The sequence below is a fragment of the Mobula hypostoma genome, chromosome X2 (genome assembly GCF_963921235.1).
Source record: "Mobula hypostoma chromosome X2, sMobHyp1.1, whole genome shotgun sequence".
In the NCBI taxonomy this organism is placed as follows: Eukaryota; Metazoa; Chordata; class Chondrichthyes; order Myliobatiformes; family Myliobatidae; genus Mobula; species Mobula hypostoma.
In genome coordinates, this window is record NC_086129.1 from 17,153,443 (window position 1) to 17,167,799 (window position 14,357).

A 14,357-nucleotide genomic window follows, 5' to 3' on the forward strand; every position below is an offset into this window, starting at 1 on the left:
TTGAATTATGTCTTTGGGCTGTGTGTGTGTCTGTTCCCAAGCCACCTCCTGCTCCTGGCACATTTCTCTCTGCCACCTGTCCCGCAGGCCACCTGTAGTGCTCCACCCTCACCATTCTCAACATCTTTTGCTCCTACCAGATTTACAAACTCTCTGCTCCACGTTGGCAAATATAGTACTGTGCAAAAGTCTTAGGCACCCTAGTTCTATCTATGTATGTATATATATGTATATACGTGTGTGTATGTATATACGTGTGTGTATGTATACACACGTGTACGTGTGCAGAGGTTTGGGCACCCCTGGTCAAAATTTCTGTTACTGTGAATAGTTAAGTGTGCAGAAGATGAACTGATCTCCAAAAGTCATAAAGTTAAAGATGAAACATTCTTTTAAACATTTTAAGCAAGGTTAGTGTATTATTTTTGTTTTGTACAATTTTAGAGTGGGGGGAAAAGGAAAGGAGCACCATGTAGAAGTTTGGGCACCCCAAGAGATTTGAGCTCTCAGATAACTTTTACCAAGGTCTCAGACCTTAATTCGCTTGTTAGGGCTATGGCTTATTCACAGTCATCATTAGGAAAGGCCAAGTGATGCAAATTTCAAAGCTTTATACTTACCCTGACTCCTCAAACCTTGTCCCAACAATCAGCAGCCATGGGCTCCTCTAAGCAGCTGCCTAGCACTCTGAAAATTAAAGTAAGTGATGCCCACAAAGCAGGAGAAGGCTATAAGAAGATAAAACGTTTTCAGGTAGCCGTTTCCTCAGTTCGTAATGTAATTAAGAAATGGCAGTTAACAGGAACGGTGGAGGTCAAGTTGAGGTCTGGAAGACCAAGAAAACTTTCTGAGAGAACTGCTCGTAGGATTGCTAGAAAGGCAAATCAAAACCCCTGTTTGACTGCAAAAGACCTTCAGGAAGATTTGGCAGACTCTGGAGTGGTGGTGCACTGTTCTACTGTGCAGCGACACCTGCACAAATATGACCTTCATGGAAGAGTCATCAGAAGAAAACCTTTCCTGCGTCCTCATCACAAAATTCAGCATCAGAAGTTTGCAAAGGAACATCTAAGTAAGCCTGATGCATTTTGGAAACAAAACCTGTGGACTGATGAAGTTAAAATAGAACTTTTTGGCTCCAATGAGCAAAAGTATGTTTGGAGAAAAAAGGGTGCAGAATTTCATGAAAAGAACACCTCTCCAACTGTTAAGCACAGGGGTGGATCGATCATGCTTTGAGCTTGTGTTGCAGCCAGTGACATGGGGAACATTTCACTGGTAGAGGGAAGAATGAATTCAATTAAATACCAGCAAATTCTGGAAGCGAACTTCACACCATCTGTAAAAAAGCTGAAGATGAAAAGAAGATGGCTTCTACAACAGGATAATGATCCTAAACACACCTCAAAATCCACAATGGACTACCTCAAGAGGCACAAGCTGAAGGTTTTGCCATGGCCCTCACAAGTCCCCCGACCTAAACAGCATCGAAATTTGTGGATAGACCTCAAAAGAGCATTGCATGCAAGACGGCCCAAGAATCTCACAGAACTAGAAACCTTTTGCAAGGAAGAATGGGTGAAAATCCTTCAAACAAGAATTGAAAGATTCTTAGCTGGCTACAGAAAGCGTTTATAAGCTGTGATATTTGCCAAAGGGGGTAAGTACTGACCATGCAGGGTGCCCAAACTTTTGCTTCAGGTCCTTTTCCTTTTTTATTATTTGGAAATAAAGAAAATCTTAAAATATTAAAGAAATGTGTCATCTTTAACTTTCTGCCTTTTGGAAATCAGGTCATCTTTTACTTCGCTTAGCTATTCACAGTAACAGAAATTTTGACCAGGAGTGCCCAAACTTTTGCGTGCTACTTTGTGTGTGTGTGTGTGGTTTTCTTCTGATGACTCTTCCATGAAGGTCATATTTGTGCAGGTGTCGCTACATAGTAGAACAGTGCACCACCTCTCCAGAGTCTGCTGAATCTTCCTGAAGATCTTTTGCTGTCAAATGGGGGTTTTGATTTGCCTTTCTAGCAATCCTACGAGCAGTTCTCTCGGAAAGTTTTCTTGGTCTTCCAGACCTCAACTTGACCTCCACCGTTCCTGTTAACTGCCATTTCTTAATTACATTGCGAACTGAGGAAGTGGCTACCTGAAAACACTTTGCTATCTTCTTACAGCCTTCTCCTTTGTGGGCATCATTTATTTTAATTTTTAGAGTGCTAGGCAGCTGCTTAGAGGAGCCCTTGGCTGCTGATTGTTCGGACAAGGTTTGAGGAGTCGGTATTTATAAAGCTTTGAAATTTGCATCACCTGGCCTTTCCTAACGATGACTGTGAACAAGCCATAGCCCTAACAGGCTAATTAAGGTCTGAGACCTTGGTAAAAGTATTCTGAGAGCTCAAATCTCTTGGGGTGCCCAAACTTTTGCATGGTGCTCCTTTCCTTTTTCCCTCACTCTAAAATTGTACAAAACAGAAATAATAAACTAATCTTGCTTAAAATGTTGAAAAGAATATTTCATCTTTAACTTCATAACTTTTGGAGATCAGTTCATCTTCTACTCACTTAACTGTTTACAGTAACAGAAATTTTGACCGGGGTGCCCAAACTTTTGCATGCCACTGTGTGTGTGTGTGTGTGTGTGTGTGTGTGTATCTCTAAGACTAGCACAGTGCTATATTGGTTATCTTCCCTCTTTCGGTCCAGGTGAAGGGGTTTGACCTGAAAAGTTGATTGTCCATTTTCCTCCAGAGAAGCTGCCTGACCCACAGAGTTCCTTCAGCATTTTGTGTATTGTACCAATTTAATGAATCCTAATGTGGTCAGTATCCTTCTATTTCCTGCCTGTTAACATGTTTGTCTTAATGCCTCTGGAAACGTTCCCGTTATATCTCCTCCCAGTACTTTGAGTGCGTGATCCAGGCACTTACCGTTCTGTCTATATTTTTTAAAAAAAAGCTTGCTTCTTAAATTCTCTTTGATCTTTCCCTTGAGTCTGCTCTGCCATTTCATCATGACTGATCCAATTTTCCTCTCAGCCCCAATCTCTTGACTTTTCCCATAACTCTTCATGCCCTGACCAATCAAGAATCTATCAAACTCTGCCTTAAATATACCCAATGAGTCCTTCTGTAGCCTCTACTTCCTCAAAACTACCTGCCCCTCCACCTATTTTTATATGATCTGCAAACTTTGCAACAAAGCCATCAATTCTATCATCCAAATCATTGACATACAACAGGGGTCCCCAACCTTTTTTGCACTGTGGGCCGGTTTAATATTGACAATATTGTTGCGGACTGGCTGACCGGTGGGGTGGGGGGGTAGGGTTGCCAGCAGACAAGAGTAGCAGTCAAATACGTTGGACTTACCCTGAGAAAGACTACAATGACCATGAAGCCTTACGCGGGCAGGTGTGCGCATGCGTGTACGTGCCGATTTTTTTCCTACAAATGTTTTTGGCAATTCTGTTCGGGGGGGGGTGGGTTAATCACAACCGGAATATTGGTGATAGTGGCCAATACACTCAATTTCGTTTCTAAAAGGGTTTATCTAATGAATTTAATATTAAACACACAGCGCATATTTTCCTCACATGAATATAATGATAAGTCAATTATTGGGAAGCTTGAAGTAAGTGTGGAACGAGCTTCCAGTGGAAGTGGTAGAGGCAGGTTCGATATTATCATTCAAAGAAAAATTGGATAGGTATATGGACAGGAAAGGAATGGAGGGTTGTGGGCTGTGTGCAGGTTGGTGGACTAGGTGAGAGTAGCGTTCGGCACAGACTAGAAGGGCCGAGATCGCCTGTTTCTGTGCTGTAATTGTTATATGGTTATATAGGTCACTTAAAGTCAATAGCATCATAACATTTTAAGTAACGTTTGGATATTAAACACACAGCACATATTTTCCCCGTATGAACATATAAAATCATTGCAACACACCAATATCGCTGAATCAGTGGGAGCCCTGGGCTTGTTTCCCTGCAACAAGGCGGTCCTATCGCGGGGTGATGGGAGACAGCGACACTCGAACGGCGTTCCTTATGTCCAGTCTATTCTGCAATTTAGTTTTCATTGCATTCATTGCAGAGATATGTTGGAAATGGAAGCAACGCTTTCAGTGCTTTCCTGGCTATCTCAGGATACTTAGCCTTGACTTTGATCCAGAATGCCGGCAGAGATGTTATGTCAAACATACTTTTCAGCCCGCCGTCATTTGCAAGCTCGAGGAGTTGATCTCCTTCCAGCGCTGATATGGATGACGCGCGGGTAATGACCTTGCGTGTGTTCAAGCTCAACAGTGCGTGACAGGGAATGAGGGAAGGTGCAGCAGACTCGTATCACCAAATCATATCATTTCCTCGCGGCCTGGTAGCGCATGCTTTGCGGCCCGGTGGTTGGGTACCGCTGACATACAATGTTAAAAGAATTGGTCCCAACATAGACCGTTGTGGAATACCACTGGTCACCGGCAGCCAACCAGAAAAGGCTCCCTTTATTCCCACTCTTTGCCTCCTGCCAATCAGCCACTGCTTTATCCATGCTAGAATCTTTCTTGTAATACCATGTGCTTGTAACTTTTTAAGCAGCCTCCTGTAGCACCTTGTCAAAGGCCTTCTGAAAATCCAAGTACATAACATCAAAAACATGATTTTTGTATTGCTATATTTATGCTCTATCCTTGGTTGGTGCGGCTGTAACGAAACCCAATTTCCCTCGAGATCAATAAAGTATATCTATCTATCTATCTATCAACCGATTTTTCCTTTACCCTGCTTGTTATTTCTTCAAAGAAGTCCGAGTGATTTGTCAGGCAAGATTTATCCCCATCCCTCCCCACTGATCATTCGTTCCCCCCAATCCCTCCCCACTGATCTCCCTCCTGGCACTTATCCGTGTAAGCAGAACAAGTGCTACACCTGCCCTTACACTTCCTCCCTTACCACCATTCAGGGCCCCAAACAGTCCTTCCAGGTGAGGCAACACTTCACCTGTGAGTCGGCTGGGGTGATATACTGCGTCCGGTGCTCCCGATGTGGCCTTTTATATATTGGCGAGACCCGACGCAGATTGGGAGACCGCTTTGCTGAACACCTACGCTCTGTCCACCAGAGAAAGCAGGATCTCCCAGTGGCCACACATTTTAATTCCACATCCCATTCCCATTCTGACATGTCTATCCACAGCCTTCTCTACTGTAAAGATGAAGCCACACTCAGGTTGGAGGAACAACACCTTGTATTCCGTCTGGGTAGTCTCCAACCTGATGGCATGAACATCGACTTCTCTAACTTCTGCTAATACCCCACCTCCCCCTCGTACCCCATCTGTTACTTATTTTTATACACATTCTTTCTCTCACTCTCCTTTTTCTCCCTCTGTTCCTCTGAATATACCCCTTGCCCATCCTCTGGGTCCCCCCCCCTTGTCTTTCTTCCCGGACCTCCTGTCCCATGATCCTCTCGTATCCCTTTTGCCTATCACCCGTCCAGCTCTCGGCTCTATCCCTCCCCCTCCTGTCTTCTCCTATCATTTTGGATCTCCCCCTCCCTCTCCAACTTTCAAATCCCTTACTCACTCTTCCTTCAGTTAGTCCTGACGAAGGGTCTCAGCCTGAAACGTCGACTGCACCCCTTCCTAGAGATGCTACCTGGCCTGCTGCGTTCACCAGCAACTTTTATGTGTGTATGCTGACTACAGCCTATTTTATCATGTGCCTCCAAGTGCCCTGAGACCTCATTCTTAATAATTGACTCCAAAATCTTCCCAACCTGTGAGGTCAGATTAACTGGCCTCGAGTTTCCTTTCTTCAGCCTCTCTCCCTTCTTGAAGAGTGGAGTGACATTTTCAATTTTCAAGTGATTCTTGAAAGTTCATTACTAATCCTTCCACTATCTCTTCAGCCACCTCTTTCAGAACTCTGGGGTATGCGCCATCTGGTCCAGGTGTCTTGTCTACCTTCAAACCTTTCAGTTTCCCAAGAATCTTCTCTCTGGTGGTGGTAACTTTGCACACTTCATGTCCCTTGACACCTGGAACTTCCACCATACTGCGAGTGTCTTGGACAGTGTAGACTGATACCAAGTACTTAATTCAGTTCGTCCGCTATTTCGTTGTCCCCCATTACTACCTCTCCAGCACTGCTTTCCAGCTGATATCTATTCTCGCCTCTGTTTTGCACTTTGTGTCTGAAGATACTTTTGGTATCATTTTTAATATTATTGTCTAGCTTACTTTCATATTCCATCTTTACCTTAATGACTTTTTTTAGTTGCCTTCTGTTAGTTTTTAAAAGCTTCCCAATCGTCTAACTTCTCTCTAATCTTTTCTCTATTATATGCCCTCTCATTGGCCTTTATGTTGGCTTTGACTTTTCTTGTTAGCCATGGTTGTGTCATCCTCCCTTTCGGACGCTTCTTTGGGATGTACTTGACCCAGTGTCTAATGAATTTCTCCTGAAACTCGAGCCATTGTTGCTTTACCATCATCCTTGCTTTTGCCCCCTTCCAATCAATTTTAGCCAACTGCTCTCTCGTTCCTCTGTTGTTCCCTTTACTCCACTGTAATACAGTGAGATCTGATTTTACCTTCTCCATCTCGTACTCAGGGTGAATTCTATCCTATGATCTCTCCTCTTAACGGGCTTCTTTGCCTTAAGATCCCGAATCAAACCTGGTTCATTACACCACATCCAATCCAGAGTTGTGTTTGCCATAGTGGACTCAACCACAAACTGCTCCAAAAAGCCATCTTGTAGGTATTCTGCAAATCTGCTCTCTTGGGATCCAGCACCAACCTGATTTTCCCAATCTACCTGCATATTGAAATCCCCCATGATTATTGTAACATTGCCCTTTTTTTAAATACAAGCCGTTTCTGTCTCCTGTTGTAATTTATGCCCTACATTTTGACTACTGTTCAGAGGCCTATATTTAACTCCCATCAGGGCATTTTTACACTTGCATTTTCTTCACTCTATGCACAAGGATTCTATATCTTCTGATCCTATGTCACTTCTTTCTAAGGATTTAATTTCACTTTCTATCGACAAAGCCATGCCACCTTCGTTGCCCACCTGTCTGTCATTTCTATATGATGTTTATCCTTGGATATTAAGCTGCCATCTTGCTCATCTTTGCACCATAACTGTGAGTGCCACAATGCCATACCTGCTGATTTCTTGCTGTGCTAGATCATCCATCTTATTTCCAATATCTCACAAATATTTGATCGGGAGTATGAGAAGAGCAGTGATTTCATTTAGGTCCACGGCTGAAGTTTAAAAAAGGCAGTGCTTTGTGGCATTTTTTCAGAGTTGGACTGCTCCCAATCAGTGAATGGGATTTATTAGGGCAAATAAAAATATGGCAGGGGCAAGTGGAGTGGCCATTGTGTGAGATGGTCGGTGTTGGAGTGGGTTTGGCTTATCAGGCTTGGGCGAGGTAGATATCTGGTAAGTTGTTTCTTCCTCTTTTTAATTCTTCTTCTGTTAGGGCACAGTTAGTGCAGAGAGACTGCCTCCTGGAGCAGTGTGTGTGTGTGAAATGTAGGAATCCTGGGAGACCTCCAGCATCCTGGATAATCACATCTGCACCAGGTGCACCGAGCAACAGCTCCTCAGAGAGCGTGTTAAGGAACTGGAGCTGCAACTCGATGATGTTTGGCTCATACAGGAGACTGAGGAAGTGATAGACAGGAGCTACAGGAGGTAGTCACCCCTAGGTTGAAGGAGGCAGGTAACTGGGTGGCTGTCAGGAGAAGGAAAGGAAATGGACAACCAGTATAGAGTACACCTGTGGCTGTAATAAGTATACCACTTTGGATGCTGTTGCGGGGTCGACCTACCGAGGGTAGCTGCAGCGACCGAGTCTGTGGTACTGTGGCTCAGAAGAGAAAAGAGGTGAAAAGGACTGCAGTAGTGACAGGAGATTCCATAGTTAGGAATAGAAACGAGATTCTGTGGATGAGATAGAGACACACGGATGGGTAGGTTGCCTCCCAGGTGCCAGAGTCAGGGATATCTTGGATCAGGTCCATGGCATTTTAAAGGCGGAGGGTGAGTAGCCAGAAGTCTTGGTACATATTGGCACCATTGACATAGGTAGACAAGGTGAGGAGGTCCTGAACAGCGATTTTAGGGAGCTAGGTAGCAAACTGAAAAGCAGGACCCCCAAGGTAGCAATCTCTGGATTGCTGCCTAAGCTACATGCCAGTGAGGGTATGAATAGAATGATTTGGCAGTTGTCTATGTGGCTGATGAACTGGTGCAGGGGGCAGGGATTCAGATATATGGATCATTGGGATCCCTTCTGGGGAAGGTACAACCTGGACAAAAGGGATGGGTTACATCTGAACCAATATCCTTGTGAGCAAGTTTGCTAGAGCTGTTTGGGAAGGTTTAAACTAATTTGGCAGGGTTTGGGAACCAGAGTGACGGGGCTGAGGATGGGGTAGTTGGTTTACAAACAGAGGCAGTGTGTTGTGAGACTGCTAGCAAGGAGTGGTTGATGATGGGACAAAATTGTAGTGAATGGGATGAGTTGCAATGTAAAAGGGGACAAAGTCAACAAGGGTGATACAGGACTGAAGGTGTTATATTTGAATGTACATAGTATACAAAATAAGATGGATGAACGTGTAGCACAGTTACAGATTGGCATGTATAACATTGTGGGCATTACGGAATTATGTCTGAAAGAAAAGGCCCAACGACACACATTGTATCGAAGGGGCAGGTAGAAAGCTAGAGGGGGTGGGATGGCTCTGTTAGTAAAAAAATGAAAAACCATTAGAAAAAGGTTGCAGAGGATGTATGACATAGGATAAAATGTAGAATTGTTGTGGGTACAGCTAAGAAACTGCAAGGGTAAAAAGACTGTGGGTTGTATACAGACCTCCAAACAGTAGCAAAGATGTGGTCTACAAATTGTAACTTGAGATAGAAAATGCATTGGAAAAGGGCAATATTACGATAACCATGGTAGATTTCAATATACAGGTAGAGTGAGAAAATTAGGTTGGTGCTGGTTCCCAAGAGGGCAATTTTTTGAATGCCTCCCAGATGGCTTTTTAGAGCAGCTCATAGTTGAGCCTACTAGGGGAAAAGGCAATTCTGGATTGGATGTTGTGCAATGAACTGGAATGGACTAGAGAGCTTAAGGTAAAGGAACCCTTAGGGGTCAGTGATCATAATATGATAAGAGTTCACCCTGTAATTTGAGAAGGAGAAGCTAAAGTCAGATGTATCAGTGTATGGTGGAGTAAAGGGAATTACAGAGGCATGATAGAGGAACCAGCTAAAATTGATTGGAAAAGAACATAATCAAGGATGAAGCCAGAGCACCAATGGCTCGAGTTTCTGGGAGCAATTTGGAAGGCACGGGATAGATTCTTCTTGAAGAAGTATTCTAAAGGCAGATTGATGCAATAGTGGCTGACAAGAGAAGTCAAAGCCAACATAAAAGCCAAAGAGAGGGCATATAGTAGCAAAAAATAGTGGGAAGTTAGAGGATTGGGAAGTTTTAAAAACCAATAATTTAAAAAATTATAAAGAAGGAAAAGATGGAAAACAAGGGTAAACTAGCCAATAATAAAGAAGATACAAAATGTTTCTTCAGATATATAAAGTGTAAAGGAGAGGCTGGAAAATGGTGCTGGAGAAATAGTAATGTGGGCAAGGAAATGTTGGACGAACTGAATAAGTGTTGTGCGTCAGTGTTCACTGTGGAAGACATTAGCCATATGCCGGAAGTTCGAATATGTCGTGGGCAGAAGTATGTGAAGTTGCCATTACTAGGGAGAAGGTGCGGAAACTGAAAGGTTTTAAGGAAGGTAAGTTACCTGGACCAGATGGTATACACTCTAGGATTCTGAAGGAGGTGGCTGAAGAGATTGTGCAAGGAAGGAAGTTCACATAAATGATTCCAGGATTAAAAAGCTTACCATATGTGGAGCGTTTGATGGCTCTGGGTCTGTACTCACTTGAATTCGGGGGTGGGGGGGGGTTGGGGTGGATCTCATTGAAACCTCTCGAATATTGAAAGGCCTTGATAGAGTGGATGCAGAGGGGATGTTTCCTCTGGTGCGGCAGTCTGAGACCAGAAGGCATGGCTTCAGAATAGAGTCATACTCATTTAGAATGGAGATGAGGTGGAATTTTTTGAGTCTGGTGGTGAGTCTGTGAAATTCATTGCCACAGGCAGCTGTGGATGTCAAGTCATTTGGTATATTTAAGGCAGAGTTTGATAGATTCTGGGTTAGTCAGGGTATGAAGGGATACGGGCCGAAGGTAGGAGATTGGGGTTGAGAGGGAAATGGGTTAGCATGATAAACTGGAGTAGACTCAGTCGGCCAAATGGCCTAATTATGCTCCTATATCTTATGGTCTTATGGAATTCAAATACTTTTCTCCCATGCGTTTTTGAGCCATGCATTTAACTCTTCGATCTTATTAACACTTTGCCAATTTGCATGTGGCTCAGGAAACAATCCGAATGTTAATTTTTTGGTTCTGAGTTTTCATTTGGTCACTAGCTTCTCAAATTCCCTCAGCAGAATCTCTTGTTCCTCCTATGTTGTTGATACCCACGACAACTTGATATTTTCCCTCCTGCTCCAAATTCCTCTGTAGGTCAGATGAGATTTCCCAAACCTGGGCACGAGGCAGATAACTGTCTTTGAGACTTAATCCTTGTGACAGTATTGCATCTATTCTCCTGACTTTACTATCCCCAATTATAATTGCATTTCTCTTCTCTTCCCACCCCCCCCCCCACCCACTTGAATGGCTCCCTGAACCCCATTGTGATGGTTTGGTTGCTTCTTTCAGCTCTCACTCTCGTCCTCATGGAGCAACAGTCTCAGACCTGCTGTGCAAACTCAAGGGCCGAGGCTCCACCAGCACGACCTTCCAGACTTTCCTACCTGCTTCACTCACAGTCACATTCTGTTGTACCTGACCACAGACAAATTGAAAGTAGTAATGTGATGAATGTTTTGGGTGCCCATTTATAATGACTGTAAAATGCTTTCCATTTGTTTTGCTTTTCATTTTCCATTCAAACCCACTAAATCCAATTTTGACTTAGTTGCTGACCTTCCTTTTCGTATCCCCTTTATCATCAAAAGAACTGTGGGTATCTTACCTTTTCTCTTTCTGGCAGTGCACCTAAACTGTAAAGATCAGATACATCAGATAAAAGGTCATCCATTATTCTGTTGCTATTTGGTATTAGCATATCTTTGCTAAATCTAATCTTATCCCATTGCAAGTTGTCATTCTATTTAGAAGCTCAGCTCAGATCTCTCCTGTGATCATTCTAATCTGCCTGCTTTACTGAACGCTGAAGTTCTCCTGAGTACATGTAACAACTTTTCTCACCAATGTTGCCCTGATCTGCAATGGATTAATTGAAATCCCCAGCTCTACCCCTTCCAGGGCATTTCTTCTGTATTTTCCCTGTGCATTTACTTTTTTCATGTTATCACTGTATTCAGAATACCTTCAGTTGTGTAATTGATCCTCTCTTGCTTTTAACTCTAACCTTTCTGATTCTGTGACTTCTCGAAAGCATCCAATCTCCCAGCGCTGTAATAATACCTTTATTAGTACTGCTACCCCTCCATCTTTGCCTATCTGTACAGGTACTTGTATTAATCTTACCTTTTAGTTCATTAGACAGATAGTGTAGCGAAGTACAATATAACTTGTATCTTCGATTGTCTCATCATCATCTTGGGTCCAAGACCCTTGATCATCTTGAAGGTTCTTAGTCTGAAATGTGGAGTCTTTATTTCTTTCCATAGATACTGCCTGACCTGCTGAGCTCCTCCAGTGCTTTTGTGTTTGTTACTCTGGATTTCCAGCAGCTGCAGAATTGCTTGTTTTCATCACCTTTATACAGCTGTTTGTTGTTTCACATCGTGGCGTTATGGCCAAAATAAATTGTTCTCTAGAATGTGCGTTTGGCCAGAAATCTCGAAGTGTTAACTTTCACTATTATGTACATGATCCTAAATGTTGAGATGCTCATGTTTTAGCTGTGATTTGGATTCCTCCCTTGTTGAACTGAACAATAGCTGCTGTAATGGGGACTTGCTGCAGGCACGCCACATGTGAGTGTCTGGCTGAAGGTTGGTGTGCTGTGTAAGCATCATCCAGCAAGAAAAAGACATGCAGCTGCTCCAGTTGAATTTTAACCTTTTTTTCACTGTGACTTAAGCAATTATATTTTGTATAAAACAGGTCTGTTAAAATGTACATTTCAGTTGTTTTGTGAGCAGTCTGTTGCTTTATAGGCTAAAAGATTTTATAATTTATTCAACTATTTAATAGTCTGAGACCGTATTGGCTAGGCCTGTTGTTAGGCTGCCAGCTTCCCTTGTGCTGTAATGTTAAAGATGAGAGGAGGGACATATTGTACTAGTCCCAAAATGTGATAAGAAGTCAGCTAATATGTGGCAAAATCATTAACTGTATGTGTTCCTAAGACCACTCATTCATCTTGTAGTGTTTTCTCAAGCAGCAGACACTGAAGTCGGTCAGTGTCTCTAAGACTGCAGTATTGGCCTGCATCCAAGACTTCAGAGGCAGAGGTTGCGACAGTCTTCCATGAAGCTACCTGTCTACCCTGGTGGCAGATGGAGGGGGCTGGGAGAGTACACAGAGGAAGTGGAGCAGACATGGAAGCTTATCGTACTGGAGGTGTGTGGGTGGACAGCAGTGTGGTTGTGGTGTGGAAATTACTGAGTGGGTTTTCAGTTATTTTTCAAAAAGCTGTAATCCCTGGGCATTAACTCTTAAGAATACTTTGTTTAGCCATGGTCCTCTTGTAGAGCATGTGAGCTTTGTTTTGTTTCAGTTCTGATGTATCTATTATTTAGACAATGATAATCTTTAAGATGGACATATTTCATTTGACTCGAAAGTGTGTGGGTGAATATTTGTTAAGCTTTTAGGCATTGACAGATAACCCTGGGCATTTTATTGAGGTGTGCACGCTTTATATACGGAGTACCAGGTAGATGGTGATGCAAAATGAATGATCTATCTTTCCTGCCTCTTGAGAGACCCACCATCTCAGAAGCTAGACTTCAATCAATTAATTTCACTACATGTGATATCAAGGGAAATCTTGAAGCAAGCATGATAGAATCGGATAAGATCACTTGGATAATCCATAAACGGGTTGAGTATAGATGGGAGCTTGGTCAGGATAGACATAATGGGCCAAAGAGCATGTTTTAGTGCTGTGTGACTTTGACTGACTTAACTCTACATCTGAATTAAATGTGCATCGAGCATAATCTAATGGTGTAATTGTGATATTAGTATCTTAAGTTGGAAAAGTAGTCTTAACTCTAATCATTTTTTTACTTTTTTGTAACTCTCAGGCTCAGTCAATTCTGTAGCCTTCACTGTTCATCATGGAGGTACAATACAAACCATAGCAGAAATTCTGAACCTTATTGTGTGCTGCAGATTTGACAACTGCCAGCGTCCCCATGATTACAATAGTATTTTTCATTTAACATATTTTCATTTAACGTTTTATATAATAAAAATGGCTCTCGCTCATTCTTCTTAACTGTGAAAACAATTTATTGTGATTTAGAATATAAAATATTTTTGACACAGATTTGTAGCTTAATATTCCTTAACAGGAGTAAGTAGGAGCTTGATCTAATGATAATTCTTTTGTACTTAGATTACACCTTAAGTAAAGGGTTTTTTAAAAATTAACACCTCACTTCATGTCTACTGCACAGCCTGCAGCATGTGAATACTCCTAGCTGCTACTTGTAACCTGGATGATCACATCAGTGGGATGCTTCGGTCCTTTTTGAGCTTGAATGCCAGCTGGGTGCACCACTGTGGAGGAGGGCATTGCAATTGGAGAATTCGGGGAGAGGGATGGTGGAATTCTCAAATAAGTATTAGATACCTCAGTAGAATTAAAGGTGGGTAACGCCCCTGGTGCTGAAGAGATGTATACCAAGCTGCTATGGGAAGTAAAAGAAGAGATTTCCTGAATTTTTCAAATCTTCACTGAATACAAGAATTTCCAGGTGACCAGAGGACAGCAAATGTTACCTTATTCAATAAAGGCAACATTGATTAGCCAGGTAGTTACAGGGATGTGAATATAACATCAGCAGTAGGGAAATTATTGGGAAAAAAGTGAGAGAAATGTCCTGCACAGAGAGAGGCAAGAATTCATCAGGGATAGTCACTATAATTTTGTTAAAATCAAATTTTTTCGAAGACATGACTGGTTGGGAAAAATTGGATACTTGATAGTCACATAAGAATTGGGGGTTTTCAAGCAATTAAAAGCCTGTGAACAGTTAAATA

At 42.5% G+C, this 14,357-nt stretch overlaps 1 protein-coding gene across 6 annotated transcripts in view; it reads left to right on the top strand.

The window, feature by feature from the left end:
* Positions 1-14,357, top strand: part of LOC134340898 (rho GTPase-activating protein 32-like) — a 576,830-nt gene that overhangs the window by 127,060 nt on the left and 435,413 nt on the right. The window contains exon 1 of one of the 6 annotated variants that reach the window (XM_063038477.1): positions 12,623-12,707. The exons of the other annotated variants lie outside the window; for them this stretch is intronic. The gene's annotated coding sequence lies outside the window, so the exon portion shown is untranslated. Of the gene's footprint in view, positions 1-12,622; positions 12,708-14,357 lie in introns of those variants that run through there. 6 annotated transcript variants of the gene reach the window in all.